This window comes from Geospiza fortis, unplaced genomic scaffold, assembly GCF_000277835.1.
Source record: "Geospiza fortis unplaced genomic scaffold, GeoFor_1.0 scaffold229, whole genome shotgun sequence".
Classification (NCBI taxonomy): Eukaryota; Metazoa; Chordata; class Aves; order Passeriformes; family Thraupidae; genus Geospiza; species Geospiza fortis.
This window is the reverse complement of record NW_005054357.1, coordinates 1,690,909-1,705,573: the sequence shown is the minus strand read 5'-3', so window position 1 is coordinate 1,705,573 and position 14,665 is coordinate 1,690,909. Positions and strand designations below refer to the sequence as shown.

Sequence of the window (14,665 nt, the reverse complement as noted above, 5' to 3'; positions counted from 1 at the left end):
ATGCATTAAGCTTGTAATATGATTAAAGGTATTACCAGAACTTTATAGAAGTTTTTTTTGTTTTTCTCATTCTGTTGGTTTTCCCCTGCAATTGCAGTTCTATGCAAAACTGTAACTAAATCTTGAAAACTTAATATTTTTTTTCCTCTGTGGGGAAAATGCAGGAGGTTTTGAAAAAATAAATATTTTAATTGAAGTTTTTCTGGGAAGGTCTTTTGTCTGAGGAAAGGAAAAAAAGCTCCCTTGCCGCCCTAGAAGGGTTGATGGCCTGGTGTTTTGGTGTGCATCCAGAATGTCAGAGCTCTGTTGTCTTGGAGAAGGGCTTGGAAACCTGGGTTTCTGATATTTTCTGTGAAAGTCTTGATGATCAGATTATCTATCTGGAAAGTGCTCGTGCTGCCTACATTTTCTTCTCCTCTTTCTTTTATGATAAGCTCCTTTTCCCAAAAGAAAATTAAAATAACTTAGACATACTTCCCTTTAGTCTAATAATAAAATTTCAAAAATCTTTTTATTGCTCTGAGAAAGGAATATTATTTTCTGATCAGTCTTAAGAGTAATGCATAGATCCATTGCTCATGTTGTCCAGTAATGAGAAAAGTATAATAGAGATACAGTTTGCTCTAAGTAATGAAATTGAAGCAACTGTATGTAAGGAGGATGCTGTGGCTGAAGAGCTCTGGAGCCATGGAAAATTCTTTTGTTTATTCTACTGAGTATTGCAAAGAAACACCTTGCTGTCTGTGCACTTGTAGGTGTACTTATTTTACTTTATTTATGCATAGTGGAAAACTAGAGCTAATGTTGAAAATGTGAGACTTTTAAAAAATTCAAAACCAAACAGAAGTAAACAAGTTTGAGGGGGAAAAAAAACCCTCTTCATAAAGCCACAGTGACTCTCTATGGAAGATGTGTGTGATGTGTCTGTGTCACAGTCTGATGTGTCTAGATCTCTTTTCCATTCATACAGAAACATGAAAAAAATCTTAGCTGCTCTGACTTACATCATCTCTTTTGAAGTACAAATGCTAATTGAAATCAGTCAAATATCTGTCTAAAAGCAAGTGTGTTAAGATACTCCAGATCATTTTTTTAATGTACTTGAATTACAGGTATATCTGATTTTCCCAAAAGCTTCTATCAGTGAGGGAAGAAAGGTGATCCTTGGATCATGCTCCCTTGATCCTCACTTTTATTACTTCATGTTTTAATGTTTACCACTTAAATGTGGTTTTGAATGTGCTTCTGAATCACTATTTTGCAAAAAGAAACAGACACTGCAGTCCATCTCCAGCTGATTTCCCACCTTGCCTAAAGATTGGTGCTTTTCTCCTTTATCTTTAGAAAAGATATTTTAAAATTAGATTCTACTTTCCAGATAAGCTGCTCTTCACTTTTAATTCAAGGGAACAAGAGGTAGCCATTGGTGTATGTTTGATCTCTTTGAAATATTTCAGTCTGCTATGTCATTCATTCAGATGTTTGTTGGATGGACTTGAAAGTATGCTTTGGTTGCTGTTTAGAAAAATCTAGTGCCCTGTAGGTGCAATACATGATAAAAAGAAGTAATGCTCAAGACCTATTGTGTGTGGATTGCTGCAAACTGCTTTTTCCCTTACTACTTTTAGCTTGCTGACCTGCAGAAAAGGTTGTCTCCATGTTTTCTTCCTGTTATCGATGTGAAATTCTTCATTTCAAGTACTTTTTCATTTTGCTTTGACCTGTTTTTATAGCTTTTAGTGCTGCCTGTTAAACACGTGTGCAACAAACTGCTGCACTACTGAGTTCCTGTGGATGTTGGGAGCCAGTATGGCTTTTATAACTGCCTTTATAATGTTCAGTCATGGAAGCCTTGATTTAGGAAGAAACCCAGTTCAATCATAGATATCTTCAAATGTCCTGACCTACACCTGGAAAAAACAGTCTGGCATTTTTTTGCACGGTCTGTGTGCTGAGCTGTCTGGGATAGTTTACTTTTGTGGCTTTAAACACATTAGGTAAAGTTTGGAACCATCCAGTAATTGCCTGTTCCAAGTTCCTTTTTGCATCTACAGCAATCCTGTTAATGTTACCTCTTTAAAATTCTTTGTTAGTAAATATTATCAGATAAAAGGTTTTTCTACTCTGTATTTCTGCCCTGAAAAAGTCCATGAAATGAACACAGTTTTACCAGCTAATTGACTTCTGAGTTTAGGTTTACTGGGAGTTTTAGCAGGTTGTTAACAACTACAATATGGCATTTTTAACCTTCTGATTTGGGGGAAATTTTGCTTATCAGATCACCTCTGTTTTCCTGATTCCCCTGTGTATAAACTTGCCCTAAAAGAGAGGTATCTCTGGCTACATTTTGTTTATTATGAGTTCAAAAACCTGGAAATCTGAAAATTATTTTAGCAAGAGCCTTCCACTTTTGAAACAGTGGCCAGGACAGTACTATTCTTCATCTGTATTTTGATATATTAATTTCATGTATTTAACAAATGATAATTTTCATTATTTTCAAGACAAATTTCAGAAAGACAAACCTTAAACGAAGCCATATCAGTGCATTTTTCTGGGAGTGAAGTCAGATGTGAGGACTGTGTCACAGCCTGTGTGCTTGTGCCTGGATGGGGGAGTTAAACTGGGGGGGGTAACGTTTCACATGAGTGTGCTAGGCAGTGTTTTCAGGACATATCATCTTTCTTTGTATGTTTCCTCTGGAAAATAGTGTTTTCTGTGATGTATCCTAGACCCTTCTCTTTACTCCCATCTCTACCATCGTATCCTAGATATAAATGCAAGATTTTTCTTTCTTTTTATGGATTTCTAAACAATGCTGCCAAGTTTGTCAAGTCATATATTGTTTGTCAAGTAACCAACATTGTACACAGCAGTTTTTTAGGAAGTGGAATTGAAAGGGAAATTAAATCAGCACTACTGGTCAAGAGTTGCATTGAGGGGTTTTCCAGGGGAAAGAATTTTAACAGTAAAGCCAGGACCCATTGGTCCTATTCTCTGTGCTGGTTCACAGATTGGTTTTGCCCCTTCCTTTAGGCCCACCAAAAGTCTTGGCTGCAGGCACCTCCTGTTTTGGGTGGGGAGGGGATTAGAAATATAAGGATTTAGTATTCAGTCTTTAAAGCTGATATTCTAGTTCTTTTCCTTGCTAAGGTAGAATGAAAACCATAAACTATTGGTAAATGTCAACTAACCGCTAGACATGAAAGAACCAGCAGCTGCTTTCTGCTTATGAGGCAGAGAAACTGTGTGGGAGGAGATGTAAAGAACCTCCTCAAATACCCACTATAACAGAGGGGCGGGGGAGAGACTGTACTGAATATGGGGTTTAACCTTTAGAATTCTTCTTCTGTTTTCTCATGCTCTCAGACTTGTGTGAAAATGCAAAATGGCAATTGATTTGTTTCACGTAAAAGCATCAGACAAAGGCCCCATGCCACCTAAAACTAATTTCTGATAAAAAAATGAGTACTCAGCTTGCCTGCATCAATTTTGTGTCTGTTAAAGATTTATGGTATGAATCTCATAAACAGTTTTCAAATGTATTTAATGAATAATTGTTTGCAGAGGGCTTGAGTGTGCCTCAAATCAGATGCAACGTTTCAATGCAGCAATATTATTAACAGCATCGTTAGTGTAGTATTGAGATGGCAACACTTAAAAATTCATCTACCACACATCTGAAATGATGAGTTTGTCTTGAATACAAATAAACATAGAGGAAATAGATTGGGAGGTATTCATTCATGATGTAAAAACGAGATCAAAAATAGGCCACAGGTTTATGTTAATATAAATTGAGACAAATTCTAGCTTGGCAACACTGACCTAAAAGCTGTCTAAACAAAGCAACTAATGTTTATTCTGCTTCTAAAAGGAAGTCTTTATCTGCTGTTGAGAAAAGGAAAAGGATTGTTCTGGGATGGTTTTTGGGGTCTTTAAGTAACTTATTTATAGATCCTTCATCACTTTCTGATATGGAAAAAATATGCATAGCCTCATTAGCTCATGGCAAAAACTATTTTTAGCCCTTTTAAGACTATTTGTGAAAACAGACCAGAAAATATAGAAAGAAAAAGGGTTGTATTGTTAGGTTTTTTTCCTCTGAAAATAGTCAAGTACAAGACACTTAATAAATGTATCTGGAAAGTGTGGTGGCAATCTGGCTTTTCTGAATGGAGACCTTTCTGTAGCTAGATGCTCACTGTACTGGGCAGATGAAACAGCTCTCAAGGAATGATCAATATTGTTCAGTATAAGAAGACTGTTTTTACATGAACAACTCTCATATGAAAAAAAAAAAGACTTAGAACTTCAACTCTGTTATTTCACCTGCTCTTCTTTTAAACATGTCCTTTTCTGTTTGCTGACTACTCCCACTATGGAGCATTTGTCCACAGTCCTGGGAATTACTACTAACTCCCTCAGATGGGGGTGGGAAACTAGAACTGGTGAACAAGGGCTGGAAGGGTACCAGCTGGAGGATATTTGTGACAGATCAGAATAACAGGAAGAGAGTAAAAAAGAAACGGTCAGCACTTTTGGCTTTTTAAAAGTGGGGTGCAGATGACTTGCTGTTATGTTTTTGTAATGTCTTGTTTCCAGACTGCTGGCTTAGTCAGCCACATCTTTAATTTGCCCAGTTTATAACAGCTGCTTTGGCTGCTACCACAGAAAGAGAAATTATAATTTCCAAGCCTTCATTTCATCCCTTTTACCTATAATCCTCAAGTTCCAATCTGTCTGACCACTTGGCTTTTTAATTAACAGATCTTCTTGGCGGCCCTTAAATGTGTTTTGCATATACAGGAGCACTAAAACAGCCTTGGAAACTCTTGATGAGATGAAAAACATCCTGCTGGGAATATAAAATGGCACATAATGCCTAGAATAATGATTTCCATAATTGAAATTTTCATGTGCTGTATTAAAAGGCATCATTTACCTGGGCTCCTGTTCTTTTGAAAAGAAAAATGGTTTAGTTTCAAGAACTTCTCTGTTTAGCTCTATCTCTACAAGGTTCTGTTGATTCCTCAGAAGAAGGTTTATGGGCACGGCAAAAAAGGCACAAAGCTGAGGATGAAAATTAGCATTTGAATATTTTTGTGCAGTCGGTGATTCAGATGTACTTACTTGATTTGCTCAAATGAGGCAGGTGGTGAAGTTCTGTAATGATCTTTACTTTGTACCTGAGACCACTGATCATTTGGCTGAGGTGGCACATTGTTAATGATGTGTTAATAAACAGCATAATTTGGGAAGGCAGGCTCTTCGATGGAAGGTAATAGCCCTCCCTGCTGCCAGTATCTTAATGTAATCGAAGAAAACATCTTGTTTTAATAATTTACTAATTGAATGGCACAGCAACTCATGTCTGGGATGTACCTTGGAGATCCAATCACGTGTTTTGTCGACTTCTGGGGAACCGACACAGATGATGTTGGTCAAATTGCCCTCAGCTCTCTTCATTGCTGGTCTGTAGCTCTGTAGTGATTTGTCTAGAAGATAAAGAAATAAAGAATTTTGTTTGATACCTCAGGATATGTCCAGTAGATCAGCCAATAATTGATCTTGACATTCCCCTAGGAAAAATCGCTAGTGTCACTGTAAAGGTCTTAGTGGTTTTGTACAATCTATACTAACTTTTTATTCAGATTTTCAGATAAAATAAGTTTTGCTTCAAGCCAGCTCTAAGTGCAATTAGATTATTCAGAATATTGAGACGTGACACAATACTGTCAATAGGCCTTATATTTTCAATAGTTTAAGCATCATAAAAAGTTACATCAGTGTTGTTTTTCCAATGCTGTTCAGACTTGCTGTTCATGTAGGATCATTCAGACATATGAAACAACAAAAAATTGCCAGAAAATGAGCTCCAAGATTATTTTGCAGTACTACAGATAAGTGTTGGCAAGATCAGTTTCTGAAAAATCAAATACTAGACCTGTGTATGTTGGTTTTTATGTCTTACAGAAAATTAATCCTGCTTAACTACTGAAATGCAGGTCTAGGTAACAGCCTGATCTTTACTACTGACATGCATCAATCCTAATGAAACCTGCACCACTCCTGCAGTTTTTTAGTAGCTCTGAATTTATTCCAATCTCAGCCTGTGATATTCAAAAGCACATGAGGAACTACATAAATGCTTCCCCCTGTCACTGAAGTGCAATGGGTTAGGTGATGGGATCCTCAAAGCCTTCTAAATTCTTGGCATTCAGGAAAGAAAATGCCAGGGCTCAAGTAACAAATATTTGAGTTGCTTCTCAAAGCCACTTTATTAAATTGGACTCCTTTAAACAGGTTTAGTACCAAGTAAGTACAGTATATTAGATCTATTTTTTTTAATCTATACTTTTTCATGGTCTAATCATTACTTTTTGAAGAACTTGTGTCATTGCAAAATACTGTAATTACATAGCATATTCTCAAAAAACCTGGTGTCTAGTATTAACCATCTTGTGGTTTCATGGAAGACATTTTGAGAATTTTGGATCCATCTTGTTCAGCTACGCCTCCTCTATTATGGTTAATGGGGGAACATGCACGTTAGAATTCTTTGAATAGCTTTAAAAAGTCTCACATTTTTTATTTGTCTATTTTATAGGACATGAAAAAAGGCCCATCACCCCTCAGGGCATTAAAGCACAGTGCTTTAATTACACAATGCCCATTAATGCTAATAAATTTCATGCTAAGGACCTATGCTGTACCAGTGCCAAGGAAAACATAAGTCTCCTTCCTTTTCAAGCCCAGTGCCACACACTGCCTGGAGGTGAGGCCATGAAAATGAGCTCTGTGGCAACGACAGACATTAGACGCAGATGCAAAATTTCATGTTGACTTTCAACAGCTTCTATTGGTTGAAATAATGTTAACATTTGTTTTTCAAGTAATCTTTAAAAGTATTTAGATAGAAATAGTGTTAGGTGAGTGACAGAACATGTGTGAAATCAAGTGATAATATTTTTCACTGCTGCACTCTTTCTATAATCTGATTATAACCTGAGTTTTCTCTGTGAAGATTACTTTGTAATGATACTCTGAAGAATGAGTTTACCAGCTGTATAAGATAAAGCATGTTTATAACTGTTCATAAATCTTATTTCATTCTCTGCTGTTTCTCTTACCTAAGTCATTAACTGCAGTCCTTTTTTTTTTCCATATTGCCCTTCTCTTAGCATTTCTAGAATCTGACCTCAGAACTAAATCTCTTTTTATCTTGGAATATTGCTGGAAATCAGGCGATCATATTATTCTTGATTTATGTGTACAAGTACAGCAGTTCTACTTTCAGGGTGGATGGGGTAGAGGAAGAGTTTGGGAGTCAGTTTATGAGAATTTGAAGTGAGGGGAAAGTGGCAGTAGGTGAATCAGACTTGGAGATGAAGACTTTTTTTTCATCTCTCCAGTAAGATAACATCTAGGATCTCTCTGTACTAACAAAAAGAAAATGGTGGTTTGGTCTGGTTGAGAATGGAGCCCAAATGGACACAGCTATGCATTTAGGAGGGGCTGAGTGATGGTTTGATGGTAAAATGCATAAAGATCCTCAAAATAATTTAGATACTGACTGGCTATGAAGTATTAGAATATGCCTAGACTTAGCGAGAGGATTGTGGGATCAACCAAAGGAATGTAAAGAAATTTCATGAAAATAAATGTGGATTTGTAACTAAATGGGCAGTGTTCAAGTTTTCTGATGTTCCTGGTACTTCTCCTCAGGTGTAATGTGGAGAATAGGGTTGGGTTTTAGTTTGGGTTTTTTTTTTAATAAATAGTTCTGGACTATCCCCAATCCTTGTGTAACAATCAGTGTTGATATCCTGAAGGGGATTTATTAGTTAGTCAAAGGATTACCAGCCCTTTCTTTCTTAAGTCTTTTGGCAGAGCAGTGTTCACGAGCAGACAGAAGGGAAGAGAGGCAGCGCCTGGGTTCAGAGTCAAAAATGTGCCACATCCTCACGGGCTGAAGCAAGGGGAACATGAGGGTGAACCCAGCAGAGAGCTGAGCTCTCTGCCCATGGCTCTTCCTGCAAGGCAGAGGGCCCTTGAGGGTCTTTTTAGAGTCCTTTCAGCAGTTGTTTATCCTCAATCACAAACCTGTCGATTCGGGGCATTATTCACATTTTTAGAATGTTTATTATATAACATTTCCTATGTTCTGTTTATACTGCATTAGTGTTCTGCTGCAAGACTGGAACACTTTGGCTGAATTTGAATGCCTCTGTAGAAGCAGCCTTCCATAGGACAAACTATATTACAAGCGCAGAGTTTTTAAGAATGCTTCATGTTGATGAGCGCTAATTATCAGAACTGGGAGCATTTTGAAAACCTTTCTGATGACTAAAAATTCCATTTTACACCTCTACTTCCTAAACTGCCCATCTGGTGGGAGGTTATATTATTTTTAACAGTAGCTTTTTTCACCACTGACTCCTGAAGGACTGGAATCACACTTAAAGCAATAGTTTCTAATCTTCTAATTCTAATAATTCTAATCTGTTGTGAATATCCTTTTTATTTTTAAATTAGTGAGACTCTTGCGTTGTCCCGAATCTTCCCCACCATAAATTGGACGTTCCCCCAGCTTTGACTAGTTTCAAGAAGAAATCCTGTTGTTGCTCTTCTCCTGCTCTGCTTGCCTGCATTCACCTCACTGCTGCTCTCCTTGCTCAGAGGCAGACCTGTTCCAGCTCAGTGAGGAGTGCCAGTCACAAAAGTAGTAAACTTGTTATGAAAAGCTTGAAAACATGGATGTGCCTATGTGCCAGGCTTTTAAACTCATTGCAACTTCATTAACAACACCCTGGGTGAAGCATCTTTTAGTAGTAAACATAGTTGAACAGATTTGAGCTAAAAAGCTGGATTTACTTTGTTTTGGTTGTGTACTACGGCATAATCAGGAGATGATTTAGAGGAACAGCCATGAACTCTTAGTTTGAATCGTGTTAAACTGAGGGTTCTCCATGACTAAAAATGTTTTTCTGACGTTGTGGGAGCTTACCCTGTCCTACCCCCTGTAGCAGTCAGCAGTTTAAAGAGAGCTGTGCATCAAATTGCATTTGTTGAGTTTACTCAATAAGTACATATAATTTCACTTTTTCTTGAAACATTCATTTTTCAATGAATGTTTCAAGAAACATTTTTTGAGATTACATGCTGTGCTTGAGATTACATGTGTGCCCATGTGCTAGTCTTCTCCCTAGCAGTTTTTACATGAAATCTATTTTCCCTGAAAAAATGGGATCTTTGTGTCTTTGTCTCCTCACTAGCTTTCAGGCATGTTTTGGCAGGGGCTCTGGCTGTCGAGGCACTGGAGAGGAGGGGCCTTGCACTCATTTGTCAGCTTTTCTTGCATCTGTAATTTTTGCCCACTCAGCAGTACTAGAGGGGCTTAAAAAGGGGGAGAACTTGGAGTTGTTGAAAATCAAACTCCTGAAATAATTGCCAGACTGTAACAGTTTGGGGAAGAGGTGTATGTGAGAGAGCAACAAATGCTTTGACTAAAACCAGCTTTAGCTTTAAGGGTTTAGCAACTCTCCATTTCATGTAATTGCATGCCTTTTCCCCATAGATCCTTACAGGCAGTGGTACTGTGTTTTTATAGATTTGCTCATTATGAGTTGATAAACTGGCTTTTCTTAATGATGATGAAAATAATTTCACTGGTGTTCAAGACTTGGTTGTTTCCAACCAACAGTTTAATTTAAAATGCTTAAGTCTTCTCCAACTTCTGTCCTAATACTTTCCGGCAATCTCCCTTCACAAACTGGGTGCTTTCATCTCCTCATGTAATGTAACTGAACAGAAATTAGTTAATTTTTTTATTATTAGAAGACAGATCCCTTCATAGTAAGGAAAGCATTTTTCCTCTTCAGCTTTTTATGGAATATTAAAGTTGATCTCTCCTCCTCGTTTCAGTAGGCTATTTAAGCTCAGGGCTCATACTGTGAGCTGTTAATTAATCAGTGTGACAGATGAAGAAAGTATCCAACTATGAAAGGAAACCTTACTTCAGTGACTAACAATAAGGATGTGAGCCCGAGTGATTTAAAGGATTTTTTTTTGTGAACGTGTGATAAGGAGCCTTAAGCTGTTTGAGGTAACGATGGGGGTTTTTTTGCTCAGATTGTGTCACTGCACAAACATTAAAGGGCTCATCAATATTTTGTCTTGAAAAGTCTAGACAGGAGTTAAAAGAGCCTCTCCTACAGTTTGAAGAGATCCTGTTTCCCATAATTAATAACAGGAAGCGAGTAAATAAGGCTTTACTGACAAATGAAACAGCAGCAGTAACATGTACCCAGAAACATTAGCTCCTGGCTGAGAAATGTAGCTGGGGTCTGTTGGTTTTAGTGTACAGGAAAAGATCACTGTGGAGGCACAGTAGAGCTTTGCTCATATCTAATTCAGTTATGTGATAGCAGACTAAAGTCAAAAAGTAATGATAATGCATTGTAATTATTGAGAGTGATTTGTGACCTTTGTTTACATCCATGTTACAGTCCAAGAACTCTTCCCCTGTCATTATTTGAAATTCTTTGAACTCAAAAGGAGATTTTCATGTTTATGTACAAGCTACCAGAAGGCATTTCAGACATTTCCTGGAACAAACTGTATATATGTATTTTAGGAAGATAAGAAATGAAAGGAAACTGAGGAAAAGCTTTCCATTTTCTTCCTTTTTGAAGACTGCATTTTCCCTTCAAAGATACCTTTTCAGAAAGTAGTTGGAAACCCTTCTCTACCCCTCCCAATTCCTCTTGTTAAAATCAGTTAAACAACAAAAGGGAAGTTAGACCCTCATGTCTTCTGTACCAGGGTAAAACCAGAGCAGTGCTATTTATCTCACTGAGCTGTTAAGTACATTTCAGTAACTCCACATTGCACAGACAAAAATTCAGCCTTGCCCCTGCCTGCCATACTTCTGATTTCTTTGGTTTTTTGGGTTACCCTGGAGGGGGAGGTTGGAGGTGCAGGAAAAGGAGGAGGTTTCTGTCTGTGTGGCTGGGGGATTGGTTGTTTTCCTAGGGAGCAGCAGTGACTGAATGCAACATTCAGAAGTACTGGGAAGCACATTTAACTCTGTGTTTGTGCTGGACCTTAAGTCTGGGCTTGTTGAATTATGGGTTCATCGTCTGGCATGCCGACTATATGATACAACTGTGTAATACAGACTGTTTGTCATCTTGTCTGACCTTGAAAAGAGAAGAAAAGTGAATTTGTTTCACTGATTCTTAGATACACTGGACAGTAAATTCCTGTTTTAGCTATTTTATTTCCCCCTGTAGGTGACCTGTTGGGCTTTCAGCTAAAAATGACAAGATAGGACAAAATAAGCTTGTTTGTAGAGGTGATGTTTTTTTCTTTTCTGTATATTTTAGAAGATTAACAGCCGTTGCTCCACAGAAGCATGGTGATGAATACTAAATAGTCCACCATAAGGCATTCTGGAAGGAATTCAGTAAATTCAAAGACACCCCAACATTGTATTCCATAACTTTTTCCACTGCCTGTAGCTTGTACTATGAAAGCAACAGACTATATCCCAAAAGAGGACGATGCTGTTTGCAATACCTTGTCAGGTTAAAATGTTTCCTGGCAGTTATTCTTTTTTTGTAGACTGATTCAGTTAGATATTTGAGCACATGCATCTAACCTTAAGCATAGGCTTCTCCCATTTTCCTCAATGAGTTTCTATGTTTTCACAGTTCATAACTGGACTTCTGTTATCTTCTAAATGCCTTTCCCTCCCCTGCTAAGTGCTGAGTTCTGTCCCTTTGAATCATGCATGCCAATATCTAGCCAGACTTACAGCTTTTAAATGAGACAACCTGTGGAATGTGGTGCTACTTGACACAAGTGCTTGGCTTCTTACTGAAAATAAATAGCTCAGATGTCACTTCAAATGCCTATTGTAACAGGGAAAAGTCAAGACAACTGTTGAAGGTGCACTTTCAGAGTACCTATAAGGTATTTTATCAAGTTTTTTCCCTAGCTCAGAGCTGTAATCACTCATGAGCTCCCAATGAAGTTTATTATGGAAATGGCATTTTCTTTCCCACAAAAAAGTTACCCTACACACCAAAGCTGTGAATAAAATGGCATTACTTTTTCATTTCTTTTGGACCTTTGAAAATCATGTGTCTAGATCTATCATGTGCAGCATATAGGGTTAGAAATTTTTCTAATTAAAAAGGAAACAATATGCAAGTCTCTTTAATACCAAACTTGAGTAGCTTCAATGTCATATCCCAGAAAATATTCTTATATTGAGCCTGATCTTTGTATTCAGTTTTTGATGTGGTTTTGCATAAAAAAGGTGGAAATTTCCATGTTTAGGGTGTTTCTTTTAGAAAGAAAGGTGATCCATCAGTGAACAGCTTGAATTCTTTGAATTGTCAGATTATATATTACCAGTGCTGTGTGCACTGGTACATGTAGGTTGTTTAAATGCATATTTCAGTGAGATTAATGACTATAGTAAATACTAAACCAGTGTAGAGTAAGGTTCCTGATATTACCTCAGTTTAATCTAAAAGCTGCTGATATGAAAAGCTACAGTTCTAACAGGACTAGGTATTGGTGGCAACATTTTGCTATCTTTAGTCTTATAGTACTTCATTTCCAAGTGGAACTCTTGATAACTAGCAGTTTCCAGGTTATTATCTAGATTTCCTGTTTACTTTATGTGGTATTGTAAGGATCATCTTGTGCCCTTTTCCAAAAGAATGAAGACTCTCTTTACTAGGGCATTATCTAAACCCTACTCTGTTAAAATCACAAGGTTCAAAGTAACTGCAGGGACCCTGGTTATACCTCACCTTTGAATACAATATTTTTTTTTAATCCTCTAGGATTTTGAATTACTTTTAGCATACTTTCCTTTTGTGTGTGTGCTTGTGATTGGACCTGATTCATCCCTTCTCCATATTTTCTACTTTAAAGGTAAAGATTTATTTCTGATTCTACAGAAGGCTCCTTATAAGAAACCTAACTAGAAGATAGTACAGGAAAATGAATTTTCATTCAACTTCAAATGTAAAAGTTTTTAATTACATTCTATACCATTATTTAAATATGTTATGAATATATTTTTATGGTGTTTCACATTTACTGTAGGAAGTGCTTGAAAATCCCTTTAATTCATAGAAGTGGGGAAACTCTGCTTATTTCTTTTGAGCAATAGACTTACTTTGGCATACAATTTAAAGAGGATATGCTACTCATCCTCCTTTTAAATTAAATAAAGATTGAATGAGTAAAAATACTGTAAATTACTGTGAAGGTGTTAAAGTAGAAGCGAGCAGATGGATTAAGACTTAAAGAATTTGCCCCAAAGTTCCTTTTAGCATGGTTGCTATTGGCTGCCTCTTGGAAACTTTGGCCTACTGTGTGCAAAAGCTCTCCAGGCTGTCAGGGAGCAGAACAGAAGTGAAATAGAAAAGCTGTTCTGAACTGCCATCAGGTAATAAAATCCATGGATAGCCATTAGGATATGTGAGTTCAGGCATTCAATTTTCAGAGGTTCACTTTAGAGATTCAATTTAAAAAGAGGTTTAGGCTCTCAGTTTCTTCTTTGTAAAATATCTGCAGAAGATACCTGCTAACATTAGAAAACATCTTTGAAAGGGGCAAACACTTACTGCTGCATTATTTCAGTGATGCTGTATAGTGAGAAGCCTCCTGGCTCTCCCAAGTCTGTCTTTCATGCATCCTACAAAGTGTTCAGAAGGAGGGGACATGCCCTGAGAGTCTTCACTGTGCTGTCACTATTGTGACAGTCAGTATTGGGAGTCAAAAATGGAGAGAAATTCCAATACTTCACCTGCAGATTCTGGAAGTTAAAACTTTTGCTTTACACATAGAACAGTAATTGAAAACAAAATTCCTGTAATGCCCTCTTTAACCATTAGAAACTCAAATGCACCACTGTAATCAGAGGAAGAAATAGTAGAGTTGCATCTTTTTTTGGCAGCAGAGAAGTAAGGGAATACCTGCAGCTATTATTTCTTGATGTCCTAGTTTAAGTTCAGACTCACTAAATCAATGTGCCTCATGTTCTCACTCCTTGAAACACAGCTACCTGTATTTTTTGAAAAAGCAGGAGATAGGAATATGAGAGGACTAAACAGGATTTTTATTTGTTTACTTAAATGTTCTCATAAAGGATTTTGTAGCTACCTTGAACTGCACCTTTCCAGAAGCATTATTTCTCCCAGGTGACCTAAATATAATGTGACCAGTTAAATAAATGTATTTTTGTTTTTTTTATAGTAAAGCACATAGGGATGTAGAACAAAAGAGAATGATACTTTCCTCTTCCACTGCTTTTCCCCTGAAAGGTGGTAACTTTTTATTCTTATAAAGAACAAGTACTATTCTCTTTTTTAGGTATCCAGTGTTTTTTCTTTTTTACTTTTTTAAAGTTCTCATTTTTTACTAGACTATTATTGACATAGGTGTAGTAGAAGCCTTCATTTATGGTACAGGAAGGGAGTTCTATTAAACAAATGTAACCCTTTTATTGCTAGGCTCTGTAAAGTAGTTCCTCCCTGAAGTGATTATAGGAAGAGGGACAGAGATGGCAAACTTGTTGCATAAGTATATAATATGCAAAATAATATTTTGGTGTATGCAGTGAGTCTTGGTTTGGTTT

At 37.1% G+C, this 14,665-nt stretch overlaps 1 long non-coding RNA gene across 3 annotated transcripts in view; it reads right to left on the bottom strand.

Moving 5' to 3' along the window:
• The window catches only part of LOC102035063, a 61,517-nt gene that overhangs the window by 26,032 nt on the left and 20,820 nt on the right, over window positions 1-14,665 (bottom strand). For all 3 annotated transcript variants that reach the window (XR_004082037.1, XR_004082038.1, XR_265385.2), the window contains exon 2: window positions 5,386-5,498. This is a non-coding gene — a long non-coding RNA (uncharacterized LOC102035063). The remainder of the gene's footprint in view (window positions 1-5,385; window positions 5,499-14,665) is intronic.